The sequence below is a fragment of the Rutidosis leptorrhynchoides genome, chromosome 4, assembly GCF_046630445.1.
Source record: "Rutidosis leptorrhynchoides isolate AG116_Rl617_1_P2 chromosome 4, CSIRO_AGI_Rlap_v1, whole genome shotgun sequence".
Taxonomy (NCBI): Eukaryota; Viridiplantae; Streptophyta; class Magnoliopsida; order Asterales; family Asteraceae; genus Rutidosis; species Rutidosis leptorrhynchoides.
In genome coordinates this window covers 584,628,640-584,636,358 of record NC_092336.1, presented here as the reverse complement: position 1 = coordinate 584,636,358, position 7,719 = coordinate 584,628,640, and positions in this window count along the sequence as shown.

Sequence of the window (7,719 nt, the reverse complement as noted above, 5' to 3'; positions counted from 1 at the left end):
TGCTGATTAACATAATCAAACAACTAATTTTAACAGATTAAATCTAAAAAGCATGCAATTCGTGTTTTGCATTTCAAATACAAAATCAAAGATTATGAGCAAACGAAAACGAGTTATGATACCTTGTTAGTGGCGCTGTGATCACAAGAGAAAGTTGTATCTAAAACTAGCGATCAAAAACTCGTTCTTTAAACTTGAAAAACTTGGTAAAATTCAATCCCTAAATCACACAAGTATTCTGAGCCGTTTGAGACTCAGACCCTTTTTATACCCCCAGACACACTCGGTCGAGTGTGTCGTCCACACGGCCGTGACTGAATACTCACTCGGTCGAGTGTGTTTTATACACATCACACAATTTCACCTAGTCAGTCGGTCGTGCGAGTCGCTTACACGGTCGAGTGTGTTTACTCACTCGGTCGACTGTCATTAGGGTTGAAAACATAGAAAATTTCGTTTTCAATATCACAACACGTTCCTTGTCCACTCCCCCTGGGACTGATCTCCACAGTATAAAACAAAACCCACATTGTTCCTTTAAGCTCTAAACAATTTATTCTCTAATTTAACGAAAAACATAGGGTCCTTTCACAGTAATCCTTTCCGAGAACTGAGTTGTTTGGCTTAATACATAAACAGAAATGCACATGCAACTAATCTTATGAATGCAAACAATCTCAGATATGCATGCACATGCAAATACACAAAGCAAAATACTGTATAAGATCCAGTATGTCATGATTATCAACATTATAACAGCAACAGTTAATCTTTTAGATCTGCAATAAATCAACTTCTAACATCAGTTTCATTAAACAATAGCATAAGAAGAATATTTGATGTTATCAGCATAGGAACAGATAAAACTGCATATCATGAATCACACCACAAGGAGAATAACGCATCTTTTGTGAGTTGACCTATTAAATTGATTAAATCTTTTGATTCGGGGATCAGAACTGAACTATATTGACATGTTTTTCCACAATTCATTCATTAACTTATTTGATAAAGCATATACAGAACAACATTCAAATATATCGGTGAACGTTTACCAACTTTCACCCTAGATTTCGATGACCACGTTATATTAATTACATTAACATTTTTCAATGTTTGAATTAGATCACGAAGTCAGTCCTCATTTGAGATCGCACGATGTTTCAGGTAGAACAATTGAGCACAACATGTTGACGCTGTCCTCTTATCACATCAATGTACTTTCAATTTGATTGAACAGAACCATCTCACGATGTTTCTAGCAACCCTGTCAGCCATGAGCTTCTACCTTAAATTTACACTTTTCGTTTCAGATAACCTTGTGAATCTCAAATTTATTGCATACTTTGTTAAGACGCATACCGGCCGCTATAAACCCCATACTTAAACGGAAATCGTATGATGTATGATGTTTGATGGATGAAAGTGATAAATATATTTGAGTGATGGAACGCTAAGATATCCTCCAGAAGATATTTCCTCTATCCAGGTCAATAGGTACAATCCCATACCACAGACAAAAGATGTAAAGTCCACCAAGTGTGACGTGAACTGAATGATTTAAGTTCTCTATATCTGATGATCTGATAAATTTCTCCCCCTCGGATGTAGATAACTAAATCTTCTAAATAAATCTCCGATGGTATTATCTATTCTCTCAGACGTAGATAATATAGGAATCTCTGAAGCTGTGTTCAATTCTTGATCCATGATTCTCTTGCAGCAATGTGATGCATCATGTTATTTACAACGTTACATAAATAACCATATTTTTTTTTTTGATGTTGCCTTTTCTCCATAAAACAAACAAAAACAAATAAATAACTATAACTATACATGATGATTCACCACTGTCTTAGACCTTTGTTGTAACTGCACGGAAAACCAATCTTCTGATGTTGAAATCTATAACCCAATGACGTTGCATTGTGCAAATCATTATGTGTCTGTGATAAAAGACTGCACTTCTCAACCCTTTTAGAGAAAACACCTCCCTTTGAGCACCCGATATGTATGTTGTTGAATTTCGGTCCAAGTAATAAAGGTAAATAGAAAAAAGTATGCATCCTAGACAAAGTATGCTCACCTTGGGAACTCACAAAATTATCCTTTGCTACCGAGTATAAATCGTAGTAGGGGAGACCTCAACCGTCTGTTGAATTTCTGAACAATCATTTCTCAGTACATATTCAGTGATAAGTAGGTGACTACCCTCAACCGCTGTAAATCTTTCCATGATTTCCTCATCATGATATTTACGCTTTGTTAATGTGACCATCTCTATCTAGAGTTAGGCCAATAAAGTCCACTAACACATTATCAATCATCCTGTATTACTTGTTTTTCACAACTTACATGTCAGTTCAGTATTGCAATCACTTCCCCACAATATAGAATAAGCAACTCATTTTCAGGTTTTTCATTTTTTTATGGATTTTCCATTTTTCAATTTTTATTTGCTTTTCTTGTTTTTCTGATTTTTATGGCTTTTTGATTTTTTCTGTACAAAAACATAAAACTATCTAAAAACATAAGCAAACATGCAGAAACATCATCAAAAACTAATCTATCATGCAAATGGAAAGTAAATATGCAGATGATCTACAAACTACCATGCAAAGCAACACATATTATACAAGCAGTTGCAAATCCTTCACAACTCAGTCTCTTGGTTAGGTTCCTCTGTGTCAGGAACCTCAGTTTCAGGAACCACATCAGTAAGCAATTTAATACATATTTCCTTTAACAGAAAATCAAAGCGTGGTTTATCAAAAGCTTTTGTGAAGAGATCAGCCCTTTAGGCTGTAGTGTCTATCTGCACTATATCTATCAGCTTTTTCTCATAGCAATCTCTAACAAAATGGTATTTAATCCCTATATGTTTCGTTTTAGAATGATTTACGGGATTTTTAGTGACAGCTATGTCAGCAGTATTATCAACATAAATAGGAGTGTTAGAAATTTGCAAACCGTAGTCACGTAGTTGCTGTTGTATCCAGATGATCTGTGATGTACAGCTGGCCATGGCAATGTATTCTGCTTCACAAGTGGACTGAGCCACCGCTGTCTACTTCTTACACTACCAGGTAACAAGCTTGCTTCTCAGAAACTGACAACCCCCTGATGTTGACATAAAATCTTTCTTACAACCTCCATAGTCCGAATCACTATACGCTGTGAGATCAAAACCATCCTCACACGGATACCATAACCCTAAGCTCGGTGTATCTTTCAAATACCTCAGAATCTTCTTAACCAATAACATATGATGAACATTAGGATTTTCCTGATAACGAGCACACAGACAAACCGCAAACATGATATCTGGTCGAGAAGCTGTAAGATACATTGGAAAACCTATGATTGCCCTGTATAACGTTTGGTCCACTGAAGCACCCTCACAATCAGGAGATATCCCATGATTTACAGACAACGGAGTCTTAGCGGGTCTTTCTGCTTCCATTTGAAACCTCTTCAGAATATCAGCTACATACTTGTTTTAATGCAAGAAGATGCCTTTATCCATCTGAGCTACCTGTAGACCTAAGAAAAACTTTATCGTTCCCATTGAACTCATCTTGAACTTCTGTTGCATGACTTTCTCAAACTCATCAACCATTCCCTGATCTGTTGACCCGAAGATAATATCATCCACATAAACCTGCACTAACATAATATGTTGTCCCTTTTTCTTGATGAAAAGTGTCTGATCAATGACACCTCTCCTGAAACCATTTTCAATCATGTAGTTGGACAATGTTGCATACCATGCTCTAGGAGCTTGGTGAAGTCCATAAAGTGCCTTTTCAAGTCGATAAACCTTTTCTGGGAAATGTGGGTCTACGAACCCAGGTGGTTGTTCAACAAACACTCTTTCATTGATCTCGCCATACAAAAATGCACTTTTAACATCCATCTGAAAAACTTTAAAACCCATGAAGGATGCAAAAGCCAAGAAAATCCTAATTGCTTCCAGTCGTGCAACCGGAGCAAAAACCTCATCATAGTCAATTTCAGGGATCTGTTGATATCCCTTTACCACCAGTCTAGCTTTGTTTCTAATAACAATACCCTATTCATCCTTCTTATTTTTCAAAACCCATCGAAGACCATAGGGCACACAACCATGTGGTGGATTGACTAGCTTCCAAACCTTTAAATGTTTGAATTGTAACAGCTCCTCTTGCATTACACTAACCCACTCGTCAAACTTCAATGCCTCATAAGCATCTTTAGGTTCAATTTGACACACATAACATGAGTGAGCATGCACAAATATTCTTCCTGACTTATTCAACGTTGAATAAAAAGCTGTTATCACATTCGCACTCTCTGTCTGAACATCTTCTGCTACTGTTGAACTTACACTAGTCACGGGAACCTCTGATGTAGTCAGAACTTCAGACGTAGAAGCTTCGTTAGACTTCGCTTGAGGAATACTAATGTGAGGAATGCCTCTAGAATCCACATAATAATCATCAACACGTTTAGGTGGCAGAATAACACGATTTGATGTCCGTACACCTCCTGCTTCAGTTGGCGGTTCAATCACTGTTACAGTTGGTGGTTGATTATATAGAGGATTAAGATGTTCCTTTGTCAGTTGCGTTCGACTAACTTCCTCGTCATCTTCAAGCTCACTATCTTCATCTGTATATACTACCCCGTCCTCATTTGAATCAAAATTACCTCTAACACTCTGCGGACTTGGTTGCAAGCTAGAAATCGGATTCTGAACCTGCACTGGAGTAGTGATAACATTCTCAGAAGAGTTTTATGAATCAAACAATATCAGAGTCCGAACTTCTTCATCTGTAGCATCTGGCGGAAGATTGAAGGAATCAAATAACTTATCATATTCAAACTGCCATGCAAATCCTTTACTAACACGAGGTAGAGCATTGCGTTGAATATCAACCTCATAACGTTCTTCCACACACTTGGACTCAGTATTATACACCCGTTTGTTCGGATTCCCATATCCCAAGAAGATACCAGAGATCACCTTTGAATTAAATTTTCCTCCAGCGTCTCGTACCAGAATAGTACAAGGTGCACCAAAGGGTTCAAAATGTTTAATTTTCGGCTTTCTCTTGTGTAACAGTTCATAACATGTTTTACCATGTCTCTTCACCACCAGAACTCTGTTCATCACGTAGCATGCAGTACTCACGGCTTCACCCCAGAAAACAATTGGAAGACATGAATCAGCAAGCATTGTTCTTGCAGTTTCAATTAGAGTCCTATTCTTTCTTTCAGCAACACCGTTTGATTGAGGTGTATACGCAGGACTGAACTGTTGTTGTATCCCCATCTCATTACAGAACAGCAGCATCTGATTGTTCTTAAATTCCGTACCATTATCAGTACGAATCTTTCTAACCTTCAACTTATACAAACTTTCGAGCTTCAGAATCAAAACTTTAATATGATCGAAAGTATCTGACTTATGTTTCAACATCACAACCCACAAGAAACGGGAATATTCATCTATAACTACCAAGCAGTAAGACTCTCCGGTGAGAGTTTTACAATTAACTGGACCAAAGAGATCCATGTGCAACAATTCCAAAGGAATATTAACTGAATGATGCTTCTTGGCAGTATGTGACTTCTTAGTCTGTTTCCCTTGCTTACACAGAAGACAACCTTCAGGAATATGAAAACTCTTAACATTCACACCTTTAACTAATTCATTGTGGACAAGATTATTCATCTTCCTTATACTCAGATGACCCATACGCTTATGCCAGATAATCGACTCCTGTTCAGTAGCCTTAGAAAAAAATGCCTGATGGCCTGTAGCTGCTTTAACATGAGCCTTACGCATATCAAGGATATAGAGATCCTTGCACCTTGGAGCCGTCATCAGAATCATGTCTTCCGGAATAACAAACTCTTTTCTCAAAATATAACAAAACTTATCATCAAAAGCAATGGTATACTTTTTGTCAGCAACTTGTGAAACTGAAAGCAGATTGTTCGACATTTGCTCTACATAATTAACTTTATCAAAGCTGACGTTCTCATTAGCAATAACACCATGAGCAGTAATAAATCCTCCTCACTACCTGTAAAAGAAACTGGTCCTCCATCCACTGTTTTCACATTAGACAGCAAAGACAAGTTCCCTGTCATGTGCCTGGACGCCCCACTATCAACAATCCAAGTACTGCAGCGTGGATTGTAGGCGACCTGCACATTAAAGTAAGAGGATTAGTTAGAAAGGGCCACTCATGCCCTAATGGCAGTGGGTTTCCCATCAACACCAACAACTGGAAAACTCCACCCATTGTCCTTTAGATCCAGAAGGACCTTCATGATTTTGAACACCCTTAACTTCTGATTTAGGTTTCCAAACTGTGTTATTCGGTAATGGTTTTCTATAGTAATCATTAGTTTGAAAAACCTTTTTATCATTTGTTTTCACAGAAGAAGAATTAAACACTGTTGAAGGTGATCTCCTATTAAAGAAATGATTTGGACTAATATTAACCTTCCTTCTTGGTGTCTGTCGAATGGGATTTACAATTCATAGCCCTGTGTCCCAACCTCCCACAATTGAAGCAGTTAACATTATCAAAATCATGAGAATTAAACAATTTGCATCTAATTGGTGAAAACTGTCTCCTAGGTGATTCAGTATGTTGTCTATTTGTAGGGGGTGACGAGACTTGTTGATTAACAGTCTGTCGACGACCAGGCGGAACATACTTGGACACACTACCAGATTTGGAACTTGCACCTGTTGGTGGTTGTTCTACCTTTGGACCTGAAACGTCTATCCTTCCTTTACTGACAAACTTAGGTGACACTCCTTGAGTGTTCTTCTTCTTATTCTGTTTGGGAGTCACAATGCTTTTAGACTTAGCCTTTTGACTTTCAGTCATCTTACTAGCATTAGCAGGATTTTTCAGAATGGTAACAGGTTTAGTGACAAGCTTAAAAGGTTTGTTGTCTTTCTCAGTGTCGATATCAGTATCTGACTCTATTTCATAGACAACATCTAAAGGTTTCTTTGACTCAACTACCTTAACAGAACTCTCAACAGGTGTTTCTTTAGGCTTACCATATTCTTGTTCTACAACTGGACCCTTACATTTCTCAACTGGTTTATTAATATACTCACCTAAAAGTGGCGGGGCAACCTGGTTATAACCTAAACCCTGCTGTTTTGGAGGATTCAAAGTCTGTTTCACATAAGACATCCTCTGCCAATTGTCAATCCTAGCTTTTTCAGACTCGTATTTCAACTTAAATGAATCCCTTTCTACCTTAAGAGTCTCTATCTGTCCCAAATATATAGTAATCACTTTTCCATCATCTATAACAGTTGATTTTAAGTGACCTACCTGATTTTCTAAAGACTTAATAACATCAACATAGTCTTTGTATTTATTAAGGTAGAAAAGCTCATCATCATAGTTCTTTTTATTAGTCTGATTCTTCAAACTTAGATTCTTAAGGTCAATTCTAAGCTTAGGACAAGTCTCACATGTAACAGATATCTCATTAAGCTTAGTGATAACACATTCAAGCCTCTCAATTTCCTGTTCATAACCAATGCATTTAGAACAATTAGAAACTGAGTCATTACATACCTTATCATTACCGGACGCGTTGGCCATGAATGCATAGTCATTTCTTCCAACCTGAGAATCTGCATCTGATTCTGATTCTGACTCTGAGCTAGTAGTATCCGAGTAATCAGCCTCGTAA